At 39.7% G+C, this 13,188-nt stretch overlaps 1 long non-coding RNA gene across 1 annotated transcript; it reads right to left on the bottom strand.

Moving 5' to 3' along the window:
• Nucleotides 1-6,610: 6,610 nt before the first annotated feature.
• On the bottom strand, nucleotides 6,611-8,386 carry LOC142140331 (uncharacterized). The gene is made up of 3 exons (XR_012688412.1): nucleotides 8,289-8,386; nucleotides 7,767-8,192; nucleotides 6,611-6,820 (listed from the first exon to the last, which is right to left on the bottom strand). It is a non-coding gene; the product is annotated as an uncharacterized LOC142140331 (long non-coding RNA).
• Between the last annotated feature and the right edge of the window lie 4,802 nt (nucleotides 8,387-13,188).

Genomic DNA, 13,188 nt, shown 5'->3' on the forward strand with positions numbered 1-13,188 from the left:
TTGTATTTTTTGCTCATACATTATTACTTACTGTTTATTTGATTCTGTTAAGTTCATCATTTATTTGAGAATGATTTACTTCTTAGCACATTGTCATATTTTATATTCAGGTTTATATCTGCTCCTTTATGTGTTTTTTATTTTAGATATTGCACCAAAAATTACAAAATATGTGTAATCATTGACTGCTTGTTTAGTCTTGGGAACCCCAGTGTGCTTTTGTGATCAACAAATTGTAAACATCAATATTTAAATGGAAGATCACTGAATATTGATTAGGGCTTCATTGTTACACCTAGGACACCTGTTATCCTGGAGTCAAGCTGTGAAGGGCTGTACAATTAATTAAACTACAACCTGTCACAATGAGGTCAGATTCTAATTGTGCTCTTCAATGTTATTTTTTAATGACTTCTTTCATTGTGAACCTCTCTCCAGACTAGCCTTCCATCTGTTTTCCTATATCCTATCAATAGCTGTAAAAGCTAGATCTTGTTCCTGGGTAATTAGAAGTTGCCTATTCATGAGGACACCAAAGTGATCTTCCTATCTGTGATGATGGTCACCTGGACATAATGTCATTGTTGGATTTACTCAAGAAGAAATTGTAGTACACTACTTGGAGTTGAAGAATAGTACAAAAAAACTGCAGTATCAACGTATTTAAAGGCAAGTGTCCATGTGTGATTCACATAACAGTTATGTTTGTTTTGTGACTGAAAATATAATCTAGGCGCACAAAGCAACAATGTGAGTGAGCAGTGAATGCAATGCAATGTGCTTTAAAGACTGGGCTCTATCTGTAAATTGTGGGAGACATGCCAATTAACAGAAGGTTATTAGCAAATGCATAGTTGAGGATAATGTTAAAATAGTACACTTATCGACAGCAAATTACAATATAAATAGCTTAATTTTTATTGATTTTGTAATCTAAAAATGTTTCAAATATTTTCAGTAAGAAATCAATGTTTAATTTTTTCAGTTTATTGCTGCATTGTAACAATTATCAATTGCTCTTGCAAAGAGTTACAATACTGCTGACTTTTAAATCATATGTAATTTTAGTGTTTCAAACACTGCTCAGCAATACAGCAAATCTTACACACCTCTACCTTTCCAGGGTTATGCTTGTTAGGGAGCTACATCTATGTGTTCTAGGATGCATTTTTTGTGTGGTCTTTTTAACAAGTTCTGCAACGCTCATGCCTGTTTAATTTGAATGTTTTGTACTGTGTGGTATCCTCTCTGGCAATAGTACAAAGTCACAGAGATTGCAGTATATCTATGTGGTATTTACAGTAAAAGAGAGAGGCTCTTGTGTGCGATGTCACTGCCAGGGGTGTAGGAACCAGAGTGGGGAGGGGGGGAGGAATTGCCCCCACCCCCCATGATTTCTGCTGGGTGGGCAAAGACTGTGTTTTGCACCCCCATATACTTCAACACAGAAGCCTTCATGCTACTTTCTGAAGTCATGGTATCTGTTCTAAATTTGTGAAACATTTTAGTTTAGTATAACTACCAAATGTTTGTTTAATATAGATAGCCTTAGTATAGATTTAATACAGATTGATTGATTTGTTTATTTAAAAAACTGTAAGTCTTCCTTTCATAAACATTTAATAAATAACCTGTATTGATGATGTACAACTATTCACTTTACTTTTACCCTGAATTTTGTGCGGTACATTCAGTAACAAACATGAGATATAGCAATTTGAATTTATAGCACATACCATAACCAGTGAGGCAGTGACTATAGATTTATAAATACTCCCAATCAAATGAGATTAGGCTGTCAAAAAAATCTGAATAAAAAGTAGGTTAATGACTGTGAAAAAATGTACATTTTTAAGATTAACTATTGAATTTCTAACAGCTATTGTACTAATTGGAAATTAATATTAATAATAATATTTATTTAATAATGTATAAGGATATTTTATAGTAAAATAAACATTGAAACTGGGGTTGACCAACCCCTGAAACACTGACAAAAATGAACATAGGGAGTCTTTGTATATCTACAGTCACTGTTACAACTGTCGCAAAACGAGATACCAAACTCTAGAAAAAGGAGCTCTAAGTAGTCATTGACCTTTTGTCTCCCCATGAAAATCTTCTTTCCTATGTCCCTGGTCACTGCTCAGTAAAAAGAACAGCAAAATTGTATAAAGTTATTACCGTACTTACATATTCCCATTGGAGCTTGGAGGATGTGCTTTGAGATGTTCACTGAAATGCTGAACGAAGAATGTGTAATGAACAGAGAACTGAACCTCTATGTGATGTCATGTTTTATTATTTTTAAACTGAGATCTGGGAAACTTGCAATACACGAGTTTCAAGTCTATCTAAGTTGGTATTTCCACAAAAACATTATTGGCTACAAAGTCATTGGTTCTTGCAGAAAGGCCTTAGTGATGTGGGCTAGAAGTATCTCCAGAACTTTTGCATTGGATTTTGGGGTTTTTGGATGTCCAAATCTTAACTTGAGAAAATTTAGAAACAGATGTATATGTACACATCTCTATATTAAAACTATGATAATACATGAAACTTGCTTCTCTTACATTAACTCAACTCCCCATGACTGACATATGATCTTTAAGCTGCATGTTTCTATGCCACTGAGTTCCATTACCTAATAGATATCCATATTTCATACAGAAGATATCACTCCTCTGGTTGTTCAGGTGTATTTGTTTCTCTCTTCAGCTTTATTTTAGTAGAGTGCTTGCTCTTTAGACAGTTACAATAGACTGAGATTATCCCAAAGCAAATTAAGGGGTATATTTACTAAACTGCGGGTTTGAAAAAATGGAGATGTTGCCTATAGCAACCAATCAGATTCTATCTGTCATTTATTTAGTACATGCTACAAAATTATATCTAGAATCTGATTGGTTGCTATAGGCAACATCTCCACTTTTTCAAACCTGCAGTTTAGTAAATATACTCCTAAGTGTTACATATTATAGTTACATATAACTGATTACTTGGAGGGAATTTTTATTGGCAAAGTAAGTTCAGTGTGTTACATGATGCTTTATTTTGTCCTTCTACTTGCTGTACTATGGTCATTATTGATCTTTAGCTGTATTCTATACATGTCATGAGGTTATATTTATCCCATGTACACTGAATGCAGAGAGTAATTATATCCCAAATGTGTCTATCTGCCCCGATTTACAATGCACCTGAACTTACAGCTGAGAATTCTAACAGAACATGGGCCCAGTTTATAACATTAATGTAATATTATTCTGTAGACATTTGGAGAGAATGAAAGAAGCTAGCCAACTTTTAAATGCCTAGTAGACTCGAGTTTAAATCAAGCTGATAAACAGTAATTAACAGTTATAGTAGTTCATACTGAAAATGCTTCTATGTGAAGATGCCATGAGGGAAGTACTTAGCACAGATAGAACAGAAAGCAATCCTGAGTATTAGAATAAAAGAAAGCTAGTGAGCGAACAGCACAGTTATCGTTATGATCTCAAAAATAGAGCGAGTAACATTAAAGCTGCCACTGTGGCATTCAAGCATTGCATAGGCACCTGGAACACAGATATCCTTCATCATCATCATCAACATTTATTTATATAGCGCCAGCAAATTCCGTAGCGCTTTACAATTGGGAACAAACATTAATAATACAATACTGGGTAATACCCCATTCATACTGCACCAAAAACCCGGGTTTTTGCAGAGGCACACTGAAAAACCCGGGTTTTGGTGCAGAATGAATAGTCCAACCACAAAATCCCGGGTCTAAAATCCCGGGACTTAGACCCGGGATTTTGCGAGGGCTAATTCCCGGGTTGGACCCCGCTCGCCTGCAGTATGAATGGTGCAACCCGTGTAATTCCCGGGTCTCACCATTCATACTGTAAAAAAAAAAAAATGGGGAAATAAAAAAAAAAGATTTTAATTAATAAAAAATACATAACAAATGTTTACTTAACTTATTTTCAGCCAGCGGTGTCTCTGGTGCATTGCCGGCTGTCAGGGGGACCTCTGGGTACTAAAATTACGTCATTTCTAATGGTCTAGAAATGACGTCATTTTAGTACCCAGAGGTCCCCCTGACAGCCGGCAACGCACCGGAGACACCGCTGGCTGAAAATAAGTTAAGTAAACATTTGTTATGTATTTTTTTTTAATTAAAACATTTTTTTACACTTTTTTTTTTCTAAAACCCGGGTCGGGCAGGTGCAGTATGAACCCGCCCGACCCAGGAATCTTCTTATCTATACTGCCCTGTGCCCCGGCAATATCCCGGGTTAACAACCCGGGATATTGCCGGGGCGGCAGTATGAAAGTGGTATAATACATACAGACAGAGAGGTAAGAGAACCCTGCTTGAAAGCTTACAATCTATAGGACAATGGGAGTTAGAAACACAAGAGCATGTGCTACATCATATTGCACAATGGACCAGCCAGACTGCAAAGGTAAAAGTACTGAGTTGGCTGTGTGTGTTGCAATGTTGGTCAGAAGGTTGTTGTCTTGCGTTAGCAGTGTAGAGGATGGTAATAGGGTAATCTAGGGAAATTAAGATGATGGTTAAGGAATATCATAACCTTGTCTGAAGAGGTGGGTTTTCAGTGAACGCTTGAAGGTTTGAAGACTAGAGGAAAGTCTTACTGTGCGTGGGAGGGAATTCCACAAAGTAGGTGCAGCCCGGAAAAAATCCTGTAACCGAGAATGGGAGGATGTGATGAGAGTGGAGGAGAGATGTAGATCTTGTGCAGAACGGAGGTGTCGAGTAGGGAGATATTTTGAGACAAGGGAGGAAATGTATGTCGGTGCAATTTTGTTGATGGCCTTGTATGTTAGTAGAAGAATTTTATATTGGATTTGTTGAAATACAGGCAGCCAATGTAAAGACTGACAGAGTGGCTCAGCAGAGGAATAACGGTTTGTAAGGAAAATCAGTCTAGCCGCTGCGTGCAAAATAGATTGTAGGGGTTCAAGTCTGACTTTGGGAAGACCAGTAAGGAGGGAATTGCAATAGTCGATGCGGGAGATGATGAGTGCATGAATTAATGTTTTTGCGGTGTCTTGTGTCAGATATGTGCGTATTCTGGAAATGTTCTTTAGGTGTATGTAACATGATTTAGATATAGAGTTGATGTGGGGAATAAACGACAGTTGTGAATCAAGAATTACACCTAGGTAACGAGCTTGCGAGGTAGGATTTATGGTCATGTTATCGACAGAAATAGAAATGTCAGGCAGGAAGCTTCTGTTCTTGGGTGGGAATATTATTAATTCAGTTTTTGAAAGATTGAGTTTGAGTATCCTGCTGTGAACTGCACAACAAAAACATTACTAAAGCTGGGAACACACTACAGAAATTTCGACCAACTTTTTATGCAGAGCGATTTTACATGCGATCGATGGTCCGATCGCTCGGTCCATGGACTGCATACACACTAGCCTTGTTTAGAACGATAAAGGGAAGAGCGGACGTCCCTTTAGTGACTTTTTACAGCCATGTTGTCATGAGCAATGATTTTAATTTTGTACACACTGCAGCGACATTTGCGAGGAAATGTACGAGATACCAAAGACATTAGCATAAAGGGGCAGACTCTGCACTATAGTTAACTCCCAAAACAGCTTAAAAACAGAAGGCTACACTGTCCCTTCATTCATTCCCATTTGTAAACGTACAATGGCTACAAAACAAGAACAAGCAGCTGCACTTCTCATGCTTACTGTGGCAAAAAGACTGCTGGTACGGAACCAAAGAGAAAGAAGGAGAAAGAATAGATCTTGTTGGAGCAAAGAGTGGTTCAAGAGGAGAGACACGTTCTCTCATATGCCCCTGGTACAGGAGATACGGGACAACAACCCAGATATTTCAAGAATTTTCTTCGTATGAATGATTCAACTTTTCAGGAACTGCTCCAACTTGTAACCCCTCTCATCCAGAGGGAGAACACCCATTTAAGGAGACCCATACCGCCAGAGAAAAGACTGGTGGCAACCCTACGTTTTTTGGCAACAGGGAGAACACTGGCAGATCTGAAATACAGCACGGCTATTTCCCCTCAAGCGCTTGGCATGATAATACCTGACACCTGTGATGCTATCATTGAAGTTCTCAGGGACCAGTATATGAAGGTTTGTGAAAAGCAACAGTATTTATTGTAAAAATATTGTTTTACATATTAATATATTTAACGTTGTAAAAATACATTTAACTTGGAATGTGCAAATCATAAATTGTTAGGACCAGCGCAACAGTTTATAAATGTTGGTAGTGCAAAATTTCGCTTGTGTCCATACCAGGTGTGTCCCCTACGTAATGTGGCATCCTTACTGATGGTAATGGCATGGATCTCATACAAGGTTGAGACATGCTGCTTTGTCCACCCATGGTCTGAAATGTGTATGCTTGTTGGTGTCTATGGTTAGTTGAGGAAAGACATGTGTCCGGCCACAAATCTTCAGTGGAAACCCTACACATGACGTTGCACAGCAGCCGCTCCATTTCAGTTTGTATGCGCTTGCTACTACTTCTCATTTTGCTAGCTAATGTTGATGCGAGTAACTCAAATATGACCTGTTCCTTTCTTGGTATTAGCAGGCTGTTAGCGCAATCAAGCATCCTTTCTGCTAGTGCATCACTTTCTGCTATTTCATGTATTCTGCGTCTCTTTCGCTTCTGATTTATTTTTGCTGGTGTATCACCTTGGGTCGCATCTTGCCTGTCTGCAGTTAGCTGGCTTTCACGTGGAGTGGGATAAATTGTTGTAGCATCCGGGTCTTTAACTTCCAGCAGGAGCCCATCAGACAGTAGTGCAGGCTGAAAAAGAGCAAACGAATGAGGGGATGTAATTGCATGGATGTTCAAATGTAAACTATGTACACATCTTTATGTTTCAGTTCCCATTGAGCGAAGCAGACTGGAAAGTGATAGCAGAAGACTTTGAGAGACTATGGAATTTCACAAATTGCGGTGGTGCTATTGATGGCAAACATGTCCGATTCATGCCACCATCAAACAGTGGATCTTTCTACTACAACTACAAAGGGTTTTTCAGCATTATTTTAATGGCCATTGTGGATGCGAACTATGAATTCCTATTTGTGGACATTGGGAAAAATGGAAGAGTCTCAGATGGTGGTGCATTGGAGCATACTGCCTTCCATAACAAACTAAAAATGAATGCCCTAAACCTTCCATTGCGGAGCAGCACTAAATATGGATTAAACTTTGTGTTTGTGGCAGATGACGCCTTTGCATTGCATGGGAATGTATTAAAACCGTACCTGCAAAGAAATATGACCCATGAAAGGCGTATATTTAATTACAGACTGTCACGTGCTCGGCATGTCATTGAAAATGCCTTTGGGATTCTAAGCAACAGGTTCAGAGTTTTTCAGTCGACAATCAACCTGCGTTTGGACAAAATCGACAAAGTTGTGATGGCCTGTTGTGTTCTGCATAACTTTCTGCGGCGTAAAAGCAATAGTGGCCGTACCACTCAGGTCAATGTGGAAGGTAATGGCGAGGACATGGAGGTAGTGGGCTTAACATCATTAGAGTGTGGCCACTGTAAAAACAGTTGTTCAGTGGCAAATTAAATTGTGAGGCCTACCTTTCGTATTTCAACGGTGATGGTGCCGTGCCATGGCAAAATGATTGTATATGACTATTTATAAACATGTTATGCATTGTTATTGTGTTGTTGATTGTTTGAACATTAATAAATCTGTTACATTACAACATCATACTGTACTGTACTTACTGTGCCGCTTGCAGGTATATCATATGCTTGCTCTACCTCTGGGGATGAACTGCTGTCTGTGGGCATGCTGCTAATGGACGTACGTGGTGTTTCTTGGTCCTTCACAAAGTGTAACATATCAAAGTACCATAGCTTTGGCACATACACGTCTTCAGCTGCAGCTCCTGATTTTTTGGATGCTTCAACTTTATTTAATTATTTTTTATACACAGTCCTAAGGTTCTGGATCTTGCTTTTTGCCCATTCAACAGTTGCTCCAGGGTGATATGGCAAACATGCTTTTACAAGCTCTTGCATCGCAATGTTTCGCATCATTCTGTTAGAATACTCCTTGGATTTGGCTTTCCACAAACATGGGTGAGCCCTGTAGGTCTCAATAAAATCCTTCATTAGGTCAGCATTTCTTTCATATGTCATTATGATTATCTGTTTGGGTATAATAAAAAGAAACATAAGTCCCATCCGTGCTGTAAATTTCAACAATGCAAGTACACATGTATGTATCAATCAGAAAGAACTTACCGTATATGTGAACGAATGTACAGCTCCGAAGAATCGTAAAATCCCTTCGTATGTAATGGTCATGAACGGGTTACAGTTATAGAAAAAAAACACTGATACACGAGGTTATTATTAAGGATGAGCGGGCTCGGATTACCGAAATCCGAGCCCACCCGAACAGTGCGGATCCGATGGGATCCGAGCACTGTTCGGGTACTTCCGGACGCCAAACGAATCCAAAACAAAGCTATGACATTCAAGTCTCGCATCGGATCTTGCGAGACTCGGATGTCATAAATGCCCCGCTCGCGGTCGCCATCTTCATTCTCCCTGCAATCACTGTCGAAGGGAGGTTGATATCCTGTGCTCTGTTATTATACTAATTTACTATAGTCAAGTGGTCCTTTGTCCAGTGCTCTGTCCTGCTGAGTCCAGTAGTACTTTGTCCAGTGCTCTGTCCTGCTGATTCCAGTGGTGCTTTGGCCAGTGTCTGTCCTGCTGAGTCCAGTGGTGCTTTTCTCCTGAGTTTTTTTGGGCTAAGTCCATAGTAATTTTATAATTATAATAAAATCTTCTAAAAATTTAAAAAAAAAATATATTAATTTTTTTTTAAAAAGTATAAAAAATATTCTAGAGCAATATATTCCTGCAGTCCCAAAAATAGGAACTGCAATCTATATTACTACGTTCACTGTTTCTGCATTTCCAAGAAATAGGAACTGCAATCTATATTACTACGTTCACTGTTTAGAGCAGTCCAAAAAATAGGAAGTGCAATCTATATTACTACGTTCACTGTTTCTGCAGTCCAAAAAATAGGAACTGCAATCTATATTACTACGTTCACTGTTTCTGCATTTCCAAAAAATAGGAACTGCAATCTATATTACTACATTCACTGTTTCTGCAGTCCCAAAAAATAGGAACTGCAATCTATATTTATACGTTCACTGTTTCTGCAGTCCAAAAAATAGGAACTGCAATCTATATTTATACGTTCACTATTTCTGCAGTCCCAAAAAATAGGAACTGCAATCAATATTACTACGTTCACTGTTTCTGCAGTCCAAAAAATAGGAACTGCAATCTATATTTATACGTTCACTGTTTCTGCAGTTCCAAAAGATAGGAACTGCAATCAATATTACTACATTCACTGTTTCTGCAGTCCAAAAAAATAGGAACTGCAATCTATATTACTATGTTCACTGTTTCAGCAGTCCCAAAGTGTGTGTGGTTTAGGGGTACGTTCTCTTGTCCTGCATATAATGGAGAACAAAAATTTGGAGGATAAAGTAGGGAAAGATCAAGACCCACTTCCTCCTAATGCTGAAGCTGCTGCAACTAGTCATGACATAGACGATGAAATGCCATCAACGTCGTCTGCCAAGGGCGATGCCCAATCTCCTAGTAGAGGGCATGTAAAATCCAAAAAGCCAAAGTTCACTACAATTAGTACAAAAAGAAAATTCAAATCATCAGAGGAGAAACGTAAACTTGCCAATATGCCATTTACGACACGGAGTGGCAAGGAACGGCTTAGGCCCTGGCCCGTGTTCATGACTAGTGGTTCAGCTTCACCCAAGGATCTAAGCCCACCTCCTCCCCACCCCTCTAAAAAATTTAAGAGACTTAAGCTGTCATCAACATCACAGCAAACAACTCTGCCTTCTAGAGAGATGTCATCACAAATCCCCAAGGCGAGTCCAAGGGCGTTGGTGGTTGCGAAGCCTGACCTTCCCATCACTGTACGGGAAGAGGTGGCTCCTTCCACCATTTGCAGCACGCCCTCTGCATATGCTGGAAGGATCACCCACAGTCCAGTTACAGATTTGGCTAATGAAGGTGTGAATGTTGTACACCGGGAGGAGGATATTTATGTAGCTGGCGCTGAGGAGGAACTTGACTAGGAGGATGCTGATGTGGTTATCATAAATGAGCCACCAGGGGGGGAAACAGTTGTTGTCCATGGGATGAAAAAGCCCATTGTCATGCCTGGTCAGAAGACCAGAAAATCCACCTCTTCTGTCTGGAGTTATTTTTATTCCAATCCGGACAACAAATGTATGGCCATATGTAGCTTATGTAAAGTTCAAATAAGCAGGGGTAAGGATCTTGGCCACCTAGGGACATCCTCCGTTATACGTCACCTGAAGAACCTTCATAATTCAGTGTTTAGTTCAGGACCTGTGGCTAGGACCGTCAGCAGTCCAGGGACACCTAAATCCCTTGGTCCTGTTGTATACACACCACCAACACCCTCCTCGTCAACTTCCTCCACGATCTCGATCAGATTTAGTTCTGCAGGCCATGTCACCAGCCAGACTGAGTCCTCTTCAATACGGGATTCATCCGAGGAATCCTGCAGCGGTACGCCTACTACTGCCGCTGCTGCTGTTGCTGCTGGTAGTCGGTCATCTTCCCAGAGGGGAAGTCGCAAGAACACTACGTCTTTCACCAAACAGTTGACCGTCCAACAGTTGTTTGCCATGACCACAAAGTACGATAGTAGTCACCCTATTGCAAAGCGGATAACTGCGGCCTTAACAGCTATGTTGGTGTTAGACGTGCATCCGGTGTCCGCCATCTGTACAGTGGAATTTAGACAAGTTGAAGGAGGTATTGTGGCCCTGATACCAAATTGGGTACCGGGGCCACTCCACTACGCATTCCAGAAATCTTTGTATCAGATATTAAACTACGTTCACTGTTCCTGCTACATCAAAAAAGCATGAACATGCCCTGCCATCAACAAAAACAAAAGGTAGTGACACGCTTGAACTCCACCCTCTATATGCTGCAGAGGATGGAGGAGCAGAAAAAGGCCATTCAAGCCTACACAGCCACCTACGATGGGCCACGTGTTTGTGCCGCCGACTTGTGTCGCTTTGCTTAGACATCCAGCTACCTCGGTGCAACCTTTTGGACTAAAAACAATATTGTGAGGTGTGAGTTGTTCAGAATAGACTGGAAATTAGTGGAAATAAGTGTTAGTGAGGTTAATAATAGTGTAGGAATGAAAAAAAAAAAAAAAATATGGATTTTAGCACTTTTTATGCTTTTTTTAAAAAAAATCAGAACCCAAAACCCAAAATCAGAGCCAAAACCTTTCGTGAGGTGTTTTGGCAAAACAAATCAGAACCCAAAACCTCAAGCTAATCAGAACCCAAAACCCAAAACACCAAAAGTGCCCGGTGCACACCCTTAGTTATTATACACGAATAGTCTTCACCCACAATGCTCCATTCTCTAAACAAACGCCCATGTCAGAGTGTATAAAAATTATAGAGTAGCCTGTCTGGCGCCGAGGAACGTGAGAAGATGGAGAATAAAAAGAAGGTGTTAGGGGGGGTGGAAGCAATGGAGACGGAGACGCAGGCACAAATTGTGCCGGAAGGGCCAACAAATGTAGGAAAAGTTACAGAGGGGGATGGAGATGCTCAAGAAGAATTTACTGCAGGTAAAAGAGCAAAGTCAATGAGCCCTAGAGAGATGGAGATGATGGTAAAAGTACTGGACCAGTACGACTACAACTGTCAAAAGCGAAAGTACAGAAAAGTGAATAATAGAAAGGAATTGATAATGCAAAAATTACTGCGATTACTGAAGGAAAAACTTGGAAAAAAAAGAAATAAATTCCAAGTCCAAAAGAGGTGGTCGGACCCTAAAAATAAAGAAGCAAGGAGACTGGAGCGAATCCGTAAAAACATAAAAAAAAGTGAGTAGCACGTGTAGTCGTGTAATGTACCTGTTTGAAGGACTTTATGTATTTCATTCTACTGTCACATGAACCAATGCAAACGTATGATTATTGTTTTGTCAGAAGCAGGAATTAACGGTGACAAGGCCACTGTAGATACCACTGATGTAATTACACCTATGATAAAACAAGAAAAAATAAATGTGCCCGAGGGACCACAACACAAAGTGATCTCGAGCAGTGTGCAAGGTGAGCACATGTCAGGTGTTGGAATAAAACTTGTATTAACTTTAGTACAGAGATAGAAGCGAAATGGTAAAACCTTTGTATTTTCTTGCTTCATAGATACCATCGTCATATCAGACGAAAGTTCGGAAGAGAGAAAAAATGTCGCCGAGCTCTACGATCATTTGAAAAAAATGACAATATTGCGAACATTAAGAGAAAAATCAAAATCCTTGATAATACTTTCGATGATATGTAAATGCTGTTTGCAACTGTTGTGCCACAAACCAGTACCACCATTTCACTATAATACTACTTTTTTTTCACTTTTCATATTGTAGAAAAGTTGAACATTGCTATTGTTTTTACCAGCAATAAAAGTTTTGCGTTAACACTGTGTGTTTTTTTTTAGAGTATTTCAGACATATTGGGGCATATTCATTATGTAATAAAGGTTATTATGGCGTTATAACTTTCATAACTTTCATAGTTTTGAAACTTTATAAAGGTTAAATGAGAAATGATTGCCAACATACATCCAAAGGGTAATAACCCACGTGCTTTCTACATGTGTAACAGTCTACAGCCAGACAGGTGCAATACACATCGATACAAAACACAGTGATGTGCGGATTACACACCACGTGGGACTGTGATTGACATAAAAATTTACATACACACGCCCCCCAGGTCGAGGAAGTATCGGAGGATTGTCGTGGATCTGTGGATCTGTCGGAAGTCTATACGCACTACACAGCAGAAACGAGATTGGAACGAAAATATTAAACGGTACGACCAACCAAATGAGGCGACAATCGTCCATTTGGGCAGACTTTCGACCATCGTGTAACTGTATACACTGACCCGACGGTCGTATGTCGGCTGTTTCAGCTGATTATTGGACGAAAACAGTGTAGTGTGTACCCAGCTTAAGCCATATCACCATGCAAACCATGTGCAAAGTATTGCAAAATGTAAAAACAATCATAATGAGCA

Source organism: Mixophyes fleayi, chromosome 2, assembly GCF_038048845.1.
Source record: "Mixophyes fleayi isolate aMixFle1 chromosome 2, aMixFle1.hap1, whole genome shotgun sequence".
Taxonomy (NCBI): domain Eukaryota; kingdom Metazoa; phylum Chordata; class Amphibia; order Anura; family Limnodynastidae; genus Mixophyes; species Mixophyes fleayi.